The 18984-nt window shown below is 42.6% G+C and overlaps 1 protein-coding gene across 1 annotated transcript in view; it reads left to right on the top strand.

The window, feature by feature from the left end:
- The window catches only part of CSTF3 (cleavage stimulation factor subunit 3), a 204065-nt gene that overhangs the window by 30437 nt on the left and 154644 nt on the right, over window positions 1-18984 (top strand). The window lies entirely within an intron of this gene.

Below are 18984 nucleotides of genomic sequence, written 5' to 3'. Positions count from 1 at the left end.
TATTTTAGCTTTGCAAACTGGGGGTAAATTGATACCTATTGAACCTTCTGAAGTGTTACTGCACTGATGATTGTTGCACAATGATACTGCAACAACATTAAAACATTTTAATGGTATGGAGTGCTTTAGACTTTTATTTATTTGTCGTGTCAATTTATTGCCTCCTGTGTCATTTATTTAGATGTTATTACTTGTTCCTTCCAGTGACAATGGCAAACTAATTTAAGTGTTATCTGCATATCCGTAGCATTACTATTATAATAAAATGTGTCTTTAACAATTCCTGTGGGTGATTTAGCATATTCTGTACATTTATTTTAAATCAATGATTACATATTTTGCATGATATTGTCTGTTTTGAATAACCCAATTATTTTTTTCTGCAGTATACATGTACAAATTAACATGTTGGGTGACAAAAAGATAACATCTGCCTATGTATTAACTGAGATGCATAAGTGTTGTATCCTTGCGTTCAACTATTAAAGTCTAACTACATGTGGTTGCTGCTATATGCCTCTGCTTACAATTAGTTTTTTTCTTGCAGGCCATGTAAATATACCCTTTTGCATATATTTGGATGCATAAAATATACTTTCATGTCTCGTGTTCTATTATTCATGGGTCATACTTAGCAAAATGTATTATGCTATTTCTGTTCTTTATTGCAGGTTTCAAGAGATAACAAACTTTTAATTAAAAAAACACTCCAGCATTTTTTTTTCACTTATATAGTGCTTCCTCACCATCAATATTCTCACTGTTCAATTTAATTTGATGTACCTCAGTACCATCTATACATTTCCCCCCTTTATATAGTAATGTGGGTAATCTGATCACCAGTCTGACAAGCAGTCTTAGGGTACTGTCACACAGTGCAATTTTGATCGCTACGACGGTACGATTCGTGACGTTCTAGCGATACCCATACGATATCGCAGTGTCTGACATGCAGCAGCGATCAGGGACCCTGCTGAGAATCGTACGTCGTAGCAGATCGTATGGAACTTTCTTTCGTCGCTTGATCACCCGCTGACATCGCTGGATCGTTGTGTGTGACACCGATCCAGCGATGTGTTCGCTTGTAACCAGGGTAAACATCGGGTAACTAAGCGCAGGGCCGCGCTTAGTAACCCGATGTTTACCCTGGTTACCAGCGTAAACGTAAAAAAAACAAACAGTACATACTCACATTCCGGTGTCTGTCCTCCGGCGTCTCAGCTTCTCTGCACTGTGAGCGCCTGCCAGCCGGAAAGCGAGCACAGTGGTGACGTCACCGCTGTGCTTTCCGGCTATGGCGCTTAGACAGTGGAGAGAAGCAGAACGCCGGGGGACAGACACCGGAATGTAAGTATGTACTGTTTTTTTTTTTTTATGTTTACGCTGGTAACCAGGGTAAACATTTGGTTACTAAGCGCGGCCCTGCGCTTAGTAACCCGATGTTTACCCTGGTTACCCGGGGACTTCGGCATCGCTCCAGCGCCGTGATTGCACAGTGTGACCGCAGTCTACGATGCTGGAGCGATAATCATACGACGCTGCGACGTCACGAATCGTGCCGTCGTAGCGATCAAAATTGCACTGTGTGACAGTACCCTTAGGACATGCTTCTTGTTTGCAGACATGAAGTCTACATCATCAGCTTTTAAACCCCTTCTAAAAGCTTGTTTCCTATGAACCTATGTCCTCCCGCTCTGCCTCTCCATATGCCATCCCATGCTTCTAATGTTATGGGTGAAGACTTCTGAAACTGTCTAAAAGATGAACGGTCTTTGCTGCCAATAGCAACCAATACAACCAATCATACAGCAGCTTCATTTTGTTTTCTGTCTTTGAAAAGTGAAAGCTACAATTGTTTGCTCTGGGCAGCAGAAGCAGTTTCATAAATCTGGCCTATTTCTGGTTTGTATAAGACAGCCATGATAAAGTGGAGTAGAGGTTCAAGCTGCATAACATAAAATACACTGAGACTACTATAGACATCACACAGGGTAAACTGAGATTGCTTTATGTACATCACATGGGAGGCGCTGAGATGGCCGCACGTGCACCGCGTGGGAGGTGCTGAGACTCATGTATACAGGTTACACTGAGACTGGGGTGTACACCAGGGGAAACATCTTTAACTGATCTATCACTGCCAACCAGTAGATGGGAGCAAAAGCAGGTTTCAATCACCCACTATTGTTAAGAGTCCTACACATAAAGGATTTGAGACTTCCAGTGTCATTAGCTTGAATTATATATCCCAGTACCTTCACAGTGATAGCAGCAAGATTTACCACTCTGTCCTGAGCCTTGTGTATCTGATACAGAGATCATTATAAAAGGAGCAAAAGCAATATAATGGGGCATGGGAAATAGAAGTAGGGAAGAAGGTATCAAGATGGCACCCAACCCAGACATGGTGCATCAGGTATAAAGAAGAATATACTAAGCTGCTTTATTCTTCAACCATAGCATATGCTGCATTATATATGCAAATAAAAATGCTGGAGTACTTTTTGTCTGTTTGAATACTTTGCACCTAGATCAGATTACTGTGCACTTAATCCATTTAATTATGTAGATTCCATGCTTCATACATTTGCAAATGTAACTACAGTACTCGGTAGTAGATACTCAATGAGGCTATTATGGGCGAGGGATTGCTGATTATTCTGTCGGCCAATGGAAATTCTTGGTACTCTTCTGTTCAAGTAAGGAAAACCCACAATGATCACTGAAATAACTTGAATCTGCCAAAAATAATTTTCAGTATAAATGTACTATCAATGAATGAAAATCTGAAGGATCGAGTTGTTTCAGCAGACTAGAAAGAAAATTTTGGACAAACACAGCTTGATCTTACTGTTACTACAGTTGCACATGTTGTTCATAAATTTAAGGTGTATGCAACTGTAGCCAATCTCCCGGAAGTGGCCGCAAGAGTAAAATTGTTGAGAAATTGAAGAGACTGATAATACAAGTGTTAACCATAAAGCCCAGAACAACATGCTAAGAGATAAGAGGGAATGTCAAGGTACATCAGAGTCTGAGTGCACCACCCATGTGTCTTGGCCAAAGTGGACTTCATAGATGATGACCGAAGAGGAAAGTACCGTTGAAATCAAATCATAAAGTGGAACTGGAATGTGCCAAAATGCATATTGATAAGCCATAAAGCTTCTGGGAGAATGTCCTTTGGACAGATGAGACAAAACTGGAGTTTTTTGTCAAGTCACATCAGCTCTATGTTCAGACACAAAATTATGAATACAAAGAAAAGAACATGGTACCTACTGTGACACATGGACAAGGCTTCGTTGTGGTTAGGGGCTGCATCTGGCACAGGGTGTCTTGAATCTGTGCAGGGTACAGTAACATCTCAAGACTGTTCAGGCATTCTGGAGCAAAATGTGCTGTACGGGTGTTGTTCTCCAATATGGAAATGACCCAAAACACACAGCTAAAAACCTTGAAGAATGGCTGATGGCAAAGCATTGGACTATTCTGAGGTGGATTCTAACAGTCTTGATCTAAATACTATTGAAAATCTGTGGATTAAGTAGAAAACTGCAGTCTGGAGAAGACACCTAAGACGCATGGAGCAGCTTGCTCACAAGGAGTGGGCCAAAATTCCTCTGGACAGGTGCAGAAGTCTCATTGAGAGTTACATAAAGTGTTTGTAGTGATTGCCTCCAAAGATTGTGCAACAAAATATTCAGGGTACCATTATTTTTGTTCAGAAGATTTTCATTAAAGTTTTTTTTTCTCTCCATTTTTGTGTTTAACCACAATTTAAAAGCAACGTCTGTTTTTAATTAGTTGATATTCAGTACATTTAAATTGAAAAGGACTCCAGTGACCATTGTGGGTTTTTCTTTAACAGAAGGGTATCAACAATTTTATATCCTGTGTATGTATGTGCGTGATGTGTATGTGTGTGTGTGTATATATGTATGTATGTATGTATATGTATATATATATATATATATATATATATATATATATATATATATATATATATATATATATATATATATATATAGTAATTATATTTAGTAATTATGTTTTAGTATAACATTTTTGGCAGGTGTTGAAATAATGCAGCAAAGTGAGAAGAGACCTGTCTTGTCTGCAAGTTAATAGGGTTAAAGAGATGGTTGGCTGCCAATACTGAAAGTGCGGCGCTTAGGAGGAAATAAATTCCATTTCTCCTGGGAGCCGCTGACTGTTATGAAGGTGTGCTGACGTGACTAGTCATCGCTCATAGCCCCGAGAGTGGCGGTTTAAGCACACCCCTAGCACTTTGACAGTCAACTTTGCACTGTAGAACCGTCTGTCAGAGGAAGTGTTGATGTGCTTACAGTTGCTGTTCACAATATAGTGTAACATGACCTTGGCCATGGTAGCACGCTTGCTTGACTGAAAGCTGGTGATTTTCAGGAGAGATAAAGCTAATTTTCTTCTGGGTTCTGTACATTCAGAGCAGCCAGACACCTAACAAATTGCATAGTGCATGAATAAAGTATAAATCAAACCAATATTTGATGTGACCAATATTTACCTTCAAAACTGCATCAAAGCATCTATTCTTCTGGATACACTGGCATACAGCTTTTTTTAAAGAATTCCGCAGGGATGTTCCAAACATATTGAAGAACTAACCACAGATCTCCTGTGGATGTGGGCTTGAGCAATTTTTTTTTTCCTTTTGCCTCCATGTATTCTCAGACATCTTTGTTGAGATTAGGGCTGTGCAGCATTTTTTCCCCTCACACCTGCCTAAAACATTAGCACAGTAGTGTGTACATACTACATACACATTCCTCAAAATTGTAATTGGGACACCAAGTAGAAAAAGTTGTTGAATTATGTAAATTACAGGATGGATAGCTCTTTATAATATGCAAACAACGAAAAATTTCAAATTTTTGAAGACCTCACTATTTATTTCTGTATTGAGAATGAGCGCCACACACTGAAATCCCCACACTTCCACACCTTGGCTGCTATCAGTTAGGTTAATAATGGTTGAGGAATGTTCTGTCACACTGCATGCACTTGGGCAAATCATCAAGATCTGCTGCTGGCAGCTCCCTTTGCAATTGCCGACCAATGATGTCCCAGATGTGCTTGATTGTAGACAAGTACAGAGACACTGCAGACGATGGTAGCGCATTTAGGCCACGCAGTAGCATAATCACACCATACTCCTATACTGGATAAATCGAGACGTTTTTATAAACTTTAAATTTTTCATAATTTGTCTATTAGCGTGACTATCCATCCTGTGATTTCCAAAATTCCATGACTTTCCTTCTTGTTATTGCAATTTCAGTGTTGAGGAGTGTGCAGAATTGTTCTGGCCATTGCTTTAAAGAGAATCTGTCAACAGGTTTTTGCTATGCAATCTGGTAGCAGCATAATGTGGGGACAGAGAGCCTGATTCCAGCTATTTGTCAATCGTTTTCATGCTGTAATTTTTATGGAATCATCGTTGGATCTGCAGCAGATCAGTTCTCTGAATGTTGAGCCCTGCATAACCCTGCCCACACCGCTTGTGTGCTATGTGTACACTGTACATTACAACTTTGTTAATCAGTTGTGGGGCAGTTTTACACAGACAGGAGGACTATATGGCACAGGACATCTAATCTTGTCATGACAATCTTCTGCAGATTAAACATTGATTTTATTGAAACAACACACAACCGAGTATGTGACACATTGCTGGAATCTGGTTCCCAGCTCTTAAATCATTCCATCCTTAGAATAGGCCACCAATATAGAGGGGTTTGGACACACAGTACCACCTACTAGCTGGTTTCTTCCCAGATGTAATAGTTGCAGAGTTGTACAGAATAAGAAATGGTGCTGGTACACATTGGATGAAGCTTGGCTTATCTTCTGATGACCATGAATTGTAAATGGGGAGTGTCCTGGCGCTCCCTTATTGGCCTGAAGGAGGTTTGGCATGTTGTGTTTTAACATGTCTGCCTTTCTGTTGTCAAGAAATGAGCTGTTAGGCAGCTACTTCCCCACCCCTTAACTCCTCCGCATTGAGACCTTATTCGCTCACTTACGCTTAGATTCATATTCATGTATGTGGAAAATTGGTCAGGAGCAATAGTTTTCAGAATAACTAGTTATACGCCAACAGCTATATAAGGTACCATATTTTTCAGACCATAAGACGCACCCCAAGTTTTCAGGAGGAAAATAGGGAAAAGAAGTAATGCGTCAAATGGGGGTCCGTCTTACAGTCCGAATTCAGCTTATCTGGGGGAAAGGTGGGGAAATCTGCAGCGCTGGAGGTGTTCAGTGGTCTGGCGATGATCTGACTCTCATCCCAGGCTGGCTCAGCGGTGGTGCGGGGGCTCCGCCGACATTTTGTGAAAGCTTGGCGCCCCTGCACATCCATTGCTGTATTGATGTGGCCTCTGGGAAAATAGCCGCCGGAGGTGGCTCATGTGCAAATTGAGATCTCAGTACCGAGATCTCGTTGCCAAGATCTCAGTCTGCGCATGCATCGGCTCCAATTTTCCCGGAGGCCCCGCATCTCTAAACCTGTCGCAGCAGCCTGGGATGGAAGTCAGATCATTGCCCTGCAGCATTGGACCACTGAACACCCCTTCTTCCTGGCCCAGGGCCGGCAGATTCACCCAACTCCAGCTGCCGCCACACTCATGTTTAAGTACATTTGGACTATAAGACGCACCTCCATTTCCCCCCCCAAAAAAAATTGGGGAAAAAAATGCATCTTATAGTCCGAGAAATACAGTATATGACCATCTGCACAAACACAATGTATTATTGCCAGCCTGATTTTGCCAACATTTTAGAAATGTGTTTAAATAAAGACTGGAATGACAATAAGCGCAATAGGGTCTTGCCTGGATTACAAAGGAAAAAGTAAAACTGCATTTGCTCGGGACTTTTAAGCAAAATATGATGGCTGCAGAACCACCAAACAGTTGGCAAACTTGGAGATGAGTGAGTATAAAACCCTCACTGCCGAGGATCCAGTGTACGATAGGGAAGCAGATACGTTTTGGTTTTTTTTTTTGTTAACTTGTTTCGAGGTGATCATACCTCTTCATCAGGACAAACTATAATGAACATGGTGTGACTATGTCCGCATCTGTTTCCTTATCATATATCGGCCCCTCAGTAGCGCTCAGGTTTTCTATTCACTTTCATCTCCAAGTTTGCTAGCTTGGCAGGAATTGCATACAAGCAGGTGTTTATCTTCTTTTGAAATAACCTGTATATTTAGCTGAGCCTACTATAAGGTTAACCGGTGATGGTTTTGCTGTTAACTGTTTTATCAGCTGAACTGTCACAATAGTTAGAACAAAAACAATATTTCTAGGTAATGTTCCATGTCCATGATGCAGCATATCCGGTATCACAGCTGCAATTAAAGGAATTGTCCCATTTAGACCTTTCTGCATAGCACAAACATTTGCACTGCAATTTTTTACCCATACTTCATGCTTTATATTTCTACAAGTTTTATGTAGGAAAATACTGATAGGCCAGTGACTAGTAGATCGATAAGTACCAATAGATGCTAATGCTGCATGATTAGGCTGTATGCAAATTTGCTGTAAATATTTTTAAATGCATTTCAGAATATAGTAAGTTACTATACAGGGAAATGTACAGCGCGTTTTATGTAGCCACTTGGTAACTGATATTGCACCTAAATGTTTTAATGTTCTGTTTCATCTTTGTATTTTGGTGATATCTTTTATATCCCAATGAATAAACTTTTACGACTTGCTCATTAAGTATTTACTCTTGCGACACCATGATCTCATTTCTCCTAAAGGATGTTTTGCACATGACCTGTTTAATGAACCTTAACATGTATTTGGATCTTTTCAGTCTCTAGTATTCTGTATTGGCCAAACACATATCCCAAAAGATTGAGTCCATGTGGCCAAGCTGTGGACCTCCTTTCTAATCAGTGGCCATTTCAGCAATCAGTCTGTCAATCTACACAAACAGGCCAATCTGATGCAATTCGTTTTATGGTTAAAGCACCACTCCAGCAGTTTTTTGTGTTATTTGTGAGTCTGGAGTATTGGCACTAATCCATGTTCCTTGCCCCTAGTAATAGTCACCAGCCGCTTCTGTCCCGATCTGCCATCTTGTGACCACATTTTCTGACTGACCGGATGTCAGAGCTAATGGTGACCAGCTCTCAATGTAAGTGTAGGAGAGCCTGGTTCTAGTCTTGTTCTGGATCTCATACACTTACACTGAGGTGTGACCTCAGGCATGTCCAGCAGGTCACCTCCTGCAGAAGGCAACCGATGCGGCACCAGTAACAGATGAAAATGGCAGCTGGTAAGTATAAGACTTGGTCAGGTAGCTTACATTAGTGACACCACTCCGAAGGCAAAATTTTAAAAAAAATGCTGGAGTGCTGATTTTCAGAGGGGAAAAAAAACAGCCATACACGGCTCCGAGAAGGGAGTCTGTGAATTGCCTAACTGAACATAGTGTACAAATATTCTATAACTGAACATAGTGTACAAATATTCTATCGCAAGTTTATTTACTCAATATATAGGCTACTTGTTGGAACAACAGTAAAGCAACAACTTTTTTGCAAGATAAAATTTTTATAGCCGAAGATTAGTACACGTCTGAAACTGGGAGTGGAGACCATGTTTGTTGTGTGAAGCATGATTGATAATATTACACCACTGGGCTACTTAGTGGATGAATCGCTGTGGATTTTCAATAATTTGGTGTGGAGAAATGCTTTGTGATATATTGACATTTTACAGAAACAGATGTTGGTAATTTTATTGTAATTTGAAGATGACCTTGTACACGTGGGCAAAATCATCCCATGAAGTTGTGGAGTGCTTGGGGTGGGGGAAAAATGTTTTACACCAAAGCCCTTTAGGCACCTTGGATGACTGATCTCTGGCAGCCTATCAATATTGCTTAACTGCAGTGCCCAGTCTGCTGCTGGAAAGCGGTTACATCTACATAATGGCGACCAGCTCAATATTAGTACCCATGCTTTTACATGTAATGTAATGCATGTAGGAACTTAGACACTGATTGCAGCGATGTCACATAGTTTCCTGGGTGCAGTACTTATGACCCCATCAATACCTCTAGTTACCAGCTTTCTGTGTACATTGTATATTGACAGTAAGCTGCTAATCCGTGGTAAGGTTAGAGTTGGACCAGGTTGCTGACGCTCTGTGTAGCTCAGAAAAAAAATATTATTTCCCCTTCCCGATTGTCACCGGGTGTCTGCTGATACTAACAGCTGACACCTGGCTCTCAGGGCCAGGAGTGGTCCCACGCGGCTCCTGGCACTTTAACCCCCTAAATGCTGGGCCAGGAGCGGTCCCACGCGGCTCCTGGCACTTTAACCCCCTAAATGCTGCTATTTATTTCCCCTTCCCGATTGTCACCGGGTGTCTGCTGATACTAACAGCTGACACCCGGCTCTCAGGGCCAGGAGCGGTCCCACGCGGCTCCTGGCACTTTAACCCCCTAAATGCTGCTATCATGCTCTATCACAGCATTTAGCGAGGGGCACGGAGGGAAGAAAGCCCCTCTGCCCTTGGATCGGAGACCCTGCGATGTCATCGAATGGTCCCGATTGTTGCCAAGGTGACCTGATGACATTATGACATCCGGGTCACCAGGCACTAGGAGGTAAGTTAGATCATGTGCAGTGCAAGATCTAACGTCTGTCTGCATGGCTGACGGGCTATAAGGTGTAGTAATGCTCCAGCATTGCTATACCGTATAACGGCGATCAGACTGCAGAAACTGAAATTCCCATAGTGGGAACAAGTAAAAAAAAAAAAAAGTTGTAAAAATATTTTTTAAAAATCACAATTATAAAAACATATATTGTACCCATAAACAGATATTATGAAAAAAAAGCACAAAGGTACACATTTGGTATTGCCGCGTCTGGAACAACCCGACCTATAAAACTGTCCCTCTAGTTAACCCCTTCAGTGAGCACCACCAAAAAAAGGTAAACTATGCTTTATCATTATACCGCCGAACAAAAAGTGTAATAAAACAAAATTACAAAGAAGAATGTAAATAAACATGGCACCGCTGAAACTGTCATATTGTCCCGCAAAGAGAAGCTGCCATACAGCTCCATCAGCAGAACAATAAAAGTTTTATAGCTCTCAGAATAAAGCGATGCAAAAATAATTATTTATATCACAGTTTTTTGTAAAAGCACCAAAACATTAAAAAAAGTAAATGGGGTATTGCTACTGACCTAAAGAATAAAGCTGCGTTATCAACTTAGTAACACACGGAATGGTATGAAAAAAAATCCTGAATTTGCCACAATTTTCCAGGACGTCCCCCTGACAGCACACTGGAGGATGTCCTCCTCCTCCTTGCAGGGACAAGAAAAACAACACGAGAGGTTAAAAGGTCCCACTCCGCCCCCTTTCCTTCAGTGTTTTTCCTGTCCCTCCATGGAGGGACATACTAGATCAGTGCAGCGCAGAAGCTTACCGGTCCGGAGGGCTCAGGGGGATCGTGCGGGTGGGCCAATATCCTTCCCCCCGCGATAATAGCCCAGGGCAGAAACTTCCCGGTGGGGAGTCCCTCTGCCCAGAGACCAGTCGAGCGGACGAGCTCATGGGTTGAGCCGCTTCCTCCCGGTGGGGGGCTCTCGGCTCAGGCGCCATGGCAGGACAAGAGGCGCCACATAGAAATGCAGGAGTATCTGGCAGCAGCAGACTCGGCATGCGTTCCACAAGGTGGAACGCGGAAGTAAGTGAGCCAGATATCTAAACGTCACTTCCGGTGACGTCGCGGGGGTAGGTCTGCGTCATATCCAGTGTCGGCGGCGTCCCAGCGTGCGTTCCACCTCGTGGAACGCGGAAGGTGGTTTAATAGCAGGTGCAGACCCGGGGATGCCGCAAATATTTCGCCCAGCGTTCTGCAGAGCGAGGGACGTGGAAAGCGCCAGGATTTGAATACCTTGGCGATATTCCGACTGCAGGGCACGAAACTATCGTGGGGCAGTCTGTGCTGGCCGAGCACATAGCTGATACGGATGCTGGAAACTAAGGGTGAGTGCAGCAGAAGCTGCTATACCCTTTATTTGTTTAAAGAGATTACACATTCACCCTGGGTGTCTCTCAAAAGAGGATATGGAGGTCAGAAGTGAGGAGGCAGGGGTAAGTGCGCAGAGTTACATACATACTTTCACACACACACACACTGAGCAGTTCCTATTATGTTTAGGATAAAGAGGTCACTCAGACACCCCTCCCTCCGACAAAAAAGCCTGGCAAGGTGTCATCAGTCTGCTCGGTGCTCCATATGTCATGTGAAGCTTCCAGAATCATACAAAAAAGCTCTCTGCAGCTCTTGTATTTCCAAGATTGTCAGAGATGAGCAACCAACTTTATCAGAGATGACAAGTTTAATCCGGGAGGAGGTTCAAAGTTCTTTGGCCTCAATATCTCAACAGGGCTCGTCCAGCCCGGGTCCGGTTCGTAAGAGACCAAGAAGGGATCCAGACCAAGAAGGGATCCAGACCAAGAGGATCTGGATGCTTCCTCAAATGGAGAATCGGAGTTTGAAGGTTCAGACCAGGAAGGAGAGTTGCCGCTGGAAGAGCAGGAACAAGGAAGAAAGTATTACTTTCCAGTGGAAGACACGGAAGAGTTGGTTCAAGCAGTAAGAAATACTATGCAGATTAAGGAAGAACCACGCCCAAAATCTAGACAAGATCTGATGTTCGGAGGTCTCACATCTCAAAAACAGACAGTGTTCCCAGTGAGCGAACACATTAGATTGATGATATCACAGGAATGGAAGGATGCGGAACGTAGATTGGTGATGTCTCGAGAGTTTAAGAACCGCCTACCGTTTGACCCAGAGGAGATCAAGACTGGGGAGGAAATTCCTAAAGTGGATGTTCCTATAGCCAAGGTTACAAGGAAGACATCCATCCCCTTTGAGGATTCATCCAGCCTCAAAGATGCAATGGATCGCAAGGCAGATATCCTTTTACGTCGAGCCTGGGAAACTTCAGCGGCCCTAATAAAGACTAACATAGCAGTCACGTCTGTGGCGAGGTCCATGTTCCTGTGGATGGGGCAATTGGAAGAACATTTAATTAATAAGACCCCGCGGGCAGATATAATTGCTTCCCTGCCTATTATAAAGTCGTCCACGGCTTTCATGGCTGACACTTCAGCTGAGTCTGTTAGATTTGCAGCTAGAAATAGCTCTTTATCTAATGCAACCCGCAGGGCTATTTGGCTTAGATCTTGGTCGGGAGATAACGCCTCTAAATATAAACTGTGTGCCATTCCATTCACAGGTTCTAGAATATTTGGTCAGGCTTTAGATGACATTTTAGAATTTGCGTCAGATAGTAAAAAAAGGTTCCCCGAGGATAAACCTAGGAAATTTCAGCCCTTTCGCAGAAGACCTCCCCCTCCCACTCGCAGACAACCTGACTATAGAGAACAATGGAGATCCAACAGGGGGACCTTTAAAGGTTCCTACGCTCAGAACAGAAGGGGAAAAAGTTCCCTTTTTGGTTCAAGTTCTAGACCGAGAAGACAATGACGCCATAGGTATAGGGGGGAGACTAAGCCTCTTTCTAGACAACTGGAGTCTGATCTCGGACAACAGTTATGTACTCAATATAATATCAGAGGGTTACAAAATAGAGCTGGTATCTCGCGCACCACAAAGGTATATCTTACCAACAGTAGTAACTCCAGACTCCCCAATGTTCTCAGACCTTCAGAAACTGTTCAGCTCCCAGGTCATAGTGCGGGTTCCCACTCCAGAAATAGGCGCAGGTCACTATTCCTCTCTATTCTCAATCCCAAAATCGTCAGGGGAAACCCGTACAATAATAAATCTAAAACCTTTGAATGTATACGTCAAATACAAAAGATTCAGAATGGAATCGATAAGGTCAACTATACACCTTATAAACAAAAATTCGGTAATGTGCACTCTCGATCTGAAGAGTGCGTATTATCAGGTTCCAATCCATTCATCATCTCAGGAACTGCTGAGGTTCTCGGTGAGCGTTCTGGACCAAACCTGCCACTTCCAGTTTCAATGCCTCCCATTTGGTCTAGCATCAGCTCCAAGAATATTCACGAAATTGGTAGCAGAGGTAGTGGCTTACCTAAGAAACCAAGGAATAACAATAATTCCATATTTAGACGACTTTCTCCTGGTAGCACGAACAGAGGACATTTTGCTGCGGCACAGAGATAGGGTCATAGCAGTTTTGGAACATCTAGGATGGGTGGTAAACCGAAAAATGTCACGCCTAAGGCCCGAATCCTGAAAGATATTCCTGGGAGTACTCTTGGATTCTACAGCCAGACAATCCTTTTTGCCAAAGGACAAACAGATCTCGATAAAAAAGATGATTTTAGAGTTCCTGAGGAGTCCAGTTACTATAAGATCAGCCATGGAAATTTTGGGGAAGATGACGGCCTGCATCCCTTGTGTCAGGTGGGCCCAAGCTCACTCAAGGCCATTACAAAACCAAGTTCACGGTATGGGATCGTCGTCGATCATCGCTGGACAGAAGGATACAGCTATCAACAACTGTAAAAAGGTCTCTACGATGGTGGACTCAATACAGCAACCTGAGAATAAGTGTACCTTGGATCTCAACCCCTTGTGTGGTAATCACCGTGGACGCAAGTCAGTGGGGATGGGGAGCCCACTTGGGAGGAAGATTCTTTCAGGGCAAGTGGCCCGAAGATCTCATATGTCATCAAATTACAGAGAACTTTACGCGGTTTGGGAAACTCAGAAGAAACCGTTCCCATCTAAGGAACAAACACGTAAAAATCTTATCAGACAACGTGACAGCAGTATCCTTTTTGAGACACCGAGGAGGCACAAGGCACTTCAAGACCTAGCGCAAACAATATTTGCTTGGGCAGAAAACACAGTTTATGTCAATTATGGCAGTGTATCTAGAAGGATCTCAGAATATTCTGGCAGACTACCTGAGCAGAAGGAAGGTTTGTCCAACAGAATGGGAACTAAATCAGGAAATTTTTCAAATAGTATGTCACTGTTGGGGAACTCCCAGGATAGATCTGTTCGCCATAAGGAAAAATTCGAAGGTGCCCAGATTCTATTCCCTCAACCCTGCAGACATGCCAGAAGCAGTCAACGCTTTAAGTCAAACATGGAACGAACATCTCTCTTATGCGTTTCCCCCAATAGCGCTCATTCCAGTAGTGCTCAGGAAAATTCAGGAGGACCAGGCAACAGTACTAACGATTGTACCATTCTGGCCAAAGAGAAGTTGGTTTCCATTGTTGGGAGCCATGACAACGGAGAACCCTATCAAGCTTCCGTTATGGAAGGACATCATTCATCAAGGGCCTGTATTACACCAAGATCCGGGAAGATTACACCTATCAGCATGGATCCTGAGAGGGACATTTTGAAAGCCCGAGGTCTGTCTGATGAAGTAATTACAACCATCCAGGCTAGTAGGAAACCTGTGACTGCAGCCATCTACCACAAGATCTGGAAGAAGTTTTGTACGGAGAGTGACACGTCGGCCGTGATGCCGGGAGACTTGGATGTTCCTAGAGTTTTGAATTTTCTTCAATCCGGCTTTAACATGGGGCTTAGGCCGAGTACTCTTAAAGTTCAGATCTCGGCCCTCAGTACTTTCTTAGATTATCCATTGGCCTCCCACCCTTGGATAATTAGATTTGTGAAAGCCATTCAGAGATTACGTCCTACCTTAAGACAGTTAGCACCTACATGGGACTTAAATCTGGTCCTCAGGGCTCTATGTAAAAGCCTTTATACTCTTAAGAAGGACATGCCTATTTCAATACGTACTTGGAAGACTGCCTTTCTAGTAGCAATTACAACGGCTAAACGCGTGGGCGAAATTCAAGCTCTGTCAATTAAAGATCCATATCTTCAGGTCCGTGATGACTATATAGTACTAAAATTAGATCCATCATTTATCCCTAAAGTAGCCTCAGTAAAAAATCAAAACCAAGAGATAATTTTACCCTCCTTTTGTGAAAACCCCTCTAATGTAAAGGAGCAAGCGTTACATTCCTTGGATGTCAGACAGGCAGTATTAAACTATCTAGAGGCCACTAGTTCCTGGAGGAAGGATTCTAACCTTTTTGTTATGTTTGGGGGTAAGAATAGGGGTAAAAAAGCTTCAATAGCTAGATGGATAACGACTGTAATTTCAAAAGCCTACTCATCAGAAGGGGTAGACTGTCCAACAGGGATTAAAGCTCATTCTACTAGGGCTGTCTCAGCATCATGGGCTGAACGGGCAGGGGCATCCCTAGATCAGATTTGCAAGGCCGCAACTTGGGTCAGGGTAAACACATTCTGCAAGCATTATAAACTTGACATATTAACAGCCCAGCAGACATCATTTGGGAGAAAAGTTCTCCAAGCAGTTGTCCCACCCTAAAGGAGGTTTCTTGGGTATTCCCCAGTGTGCTGTCAGGGGGACGTCCTGGAAAATGGGTATTATACCTACCGATAATTCGGTTTCCAGGAGTCCATCCTGACAGCACCGTTATTTCTTCCCCTATGTATACTATTTCATATACTGTAATATGTTGGTTAATAAAGATTTTAATTTGCATTTATCCATGGTGTGGTACTCGTCAAAACACTGAAGGAAAGGGGGCGGAGTGAGACCTTTTAACCTCTCGTGTTGTTTTTCCTGTCCCTGCAAGGAGGAGGAGGACGTCCTCCAGTGTGCTGTCAGGATCGACTCCTGGAAACCGAATTATTGGTAGGTATAAGGCCGGCGTCACACTGGCGAGTTTTACGGACGTATGAGCGCAGAAAATACACCCGTAAAATACGCATAACACACGGCCCAATGATTCTCTATGGCCGAGCTCCTATCAGCCGTATTTTACGGATCCGTATTATACGGTCTTCTACGGCCGTACAAAATCGCAGCATGCTGTGTTTGTCACCGTATTAAGCAAAAAAATCGCCAATGAAAGTCTATGGGGGTGAGAAAAATAAGCATTACACACGGACCAGCAGTGTGACTTGCGAGAAATACGCAGCAGTGTTCTCTAGAAAAGCCGGTAATTCAATTGCCGGCTTTTCATTTCTCCTTCACAAACCTGACATATGAGACATGGTTTACATACAGTAAACCATCTCATATCCCTTTTTTTTTTTTTTTTGCATATTCCACACTACTAATGCTAGTAGTGTGTATGTGCAAAATTTGGGCGCTGTAGCTTGTAAAATAAAGGGTTAAATCGCGGAAAAAATTGGCGTGGGCTCCCGCGCAATTTTCTCTGCCAGAGTGGTAAAGCCAGTGACTGAGGGCAGATATTAATAGCCTAGAGAGGGTCCATGGTTATTGGCCCCCCCTGGCTAAAAACATCTGCCCCCATCCACCCCAGAAAAGGCACATCTGGAAGATGCGCCTATTCTGGCACTTGGCCACTCTCTTCCCACTCCCGTGTAGCAGTGGGATATGGGGTAATGAAGGGTTAATGCCACCTTGCTATTGTAAGGTGACATTAAGCCAGATTAATAATGGAGAGGCGTCAATTATGACACCTATCCATTATTAATCCAATAGTACGAAATGGTTAATAAAACACACATTATTTACAAGTATTTTAATGACATAAAGACACAGGTTGTTGTAATATTTTATTATACTGGTAATCCACCTGAAGACCCTCATTCTGTAACAAAGGAAAAAAAAAAACCCAACAATATCTCTTACCTTCCGTCGCTCAGGACAAGTCCCACGAACGAAATCCATCTGAAGGGGTTAAATCATTTTACAGCCAGGAGCTCTGCTAAAGCAGTGCTCGTGGCTGTAAAACCCCCGGGAATGAATGGATTGCAGGGGAATGACCTGTAGTTACCTTGAGTCGCGGTGAGGCGCCCTCTGCTGGAGGGGGGGCCAACTACTAACATTAGTAGTGTGGAATATGCAAAAAAAAAGGGATATGAGATGGTTTACTGTATGTAAACCATGTCTCATATCCTGTCGGGTTTGTGAAGGAGAAAGAAAAAGCCGGCAATTGAATTACCGGCTTTTCACATATCTCGCGCTGAATTAAATATAAATACAGTGTGTATGTATGTGTGTGTGTGTGTATGTATGTATGTATGTATGTATGTATGTATATATATATGTATGTATGTGTGTATATATATATATATATATGTATGTGTGTATATATATATATATATGTGTATATATATATATATATATATATATATATATATACTGTATATATGTTTTAACGAACATTTGAGCACATAAATCCATTAGATGTCGGTTTTGCAAGCCTGCGAGAAAATATTGCAGTACGGATTACATACGGAGGATGCCATGCGCAAAATACGCTGACACACCCTGCCTACGGATGACATACGGATCACTATTTTTGGAACATTTCTGCGTATTACGGCCGTAAAATACGGAATGTATTTTCATACGCGGAGTGTTACGCTGGCCTAATACCCATTTTCTTCACCTCAGAAAAAAAGGACACCGCTTAACACCTGCTCTCCAGGATGCCTGCTGTATGACAATACTGCCTAGCCATACAGCGATACTCGAAAAGGACAGAGCGCTTTGTCCCTCCTGAGTCTCGCTGTATGGCTAAGCAGTACTGTACAGTGACATTAGAAAATGCTACATTTGGGGCTAAAAATGATTATGGGGAAAAATGTGGTGTTTTTTTTTCCTTTATTTTCACGGATCTATGTTATAAACTTCTGTGAAGCACCTGGGTGTTTCAGGTGCTCAATACACATCTAGATAAGGTCCATAAGGGGTCTAGTTTCCAAAAATGATGTTGCTTTGTGGACGATTTCCACTGTTTAGGCACATGACGGGCTCTCCAAATGCGACATGGTGTCCACTAATTATTCCAGCAAATTTTGCGCTCCTTCCCTTCCAAGTCCTACTGTGCACCCAAACAGTGGTTTTCTCCCAGATATGGGGTATCAGCATGCTCAGGAAAAATTGCACAACAAATTTTGGGGTCCATTTTTTCCTGTTACCCTTGCAAAAATCATCGTCCAAAGTAAAATTTTCGTGACCGTTAAATGTTCGTTTCTTCCTTCCACATTCCAAAATTTCCTGTGAAGCACCTGAAGGGTTAATAAACTTATTGAATGTGGTTTTGAGTACCTTGAGGGGTGCAGTTTTTAGAATGTTGTCACCTTTGCGTATTTTGGCATATAGACCCCTCAGTCACTTCAAATGTGAACTGGTCCCAAAAAATTGATTTTGTTGGAATAATGAGATCGCTGGTCAACTTTTAACCAATTTGTTTCCTAAATTGTGCTGATGTAATATAGACATGCGGGAAATGTTACTTACTATTTTGTGTGACTTATCTCTGATTTAAGGGCATAAAAATTTTCTTTTTTTTTTCTTCACAAATAAACACAAGTTAGGGCGGGAACACACATGCGAGAAACATGGCCGAGTCTCGCATGTTAATACCCAGCCCTGCTGCCGTCACTCATGAGCGGAATGTGCGGCTCCATGTATTGCTATGCGGCCACACTCTCCGCTCAGGAGTGCAGGCGGCAGGGCCGGGTATTAACATGCGAGACTCGGCCGTATTTCTCACATGTGTGATCCCGGCCTTATAGCGGTGAAATTTTACCACTATCATGAAGTACAATATGTCACAAGGAAATCTCAGAATCACCGGGATCCTTTGAATTGTTAGTTATTACCTTAAAGTCATGAAGATGAAAATAGGCTCTGGGGTGAAGGGGTTAAAGAAAAAAAAAAAGTTCCTCACCCCCCTTTTCCCCATTCAAAATAAAACAAAGAATATACAAATTTAGTATTTGTGTTAAAAAAAATGTCCTATCTATCAAAATAGTAAGTAAATCCAATCTGTAAATGGCATAGTAAGAAAAAAAATCAAACCACCAGAATTAGGGGTTTTTTTTGTCGCCGCAACATTGCAATAA

The sequence above is a fragment of the Ranitomeya variabilis genome, chromosome 2 (assembly GCF_051348905.1).
Source record: "Ranitomeya variabilis isolate aRanVar5 chromosome 2, aRanVar5.hap1, whole genome shotgun sequence".
In the NCBI taxonomy this organism is placed as follows: domain Eukaryota; kingdom Metazoa; phylum Chordata; class Amphibia; order Anura; family Dendrobatidae; genus Ranitomeya; species Ranitomeya variabilis.
This window is presented reverse-complemented; position numbering and strand designations above follow the sequence as displayed.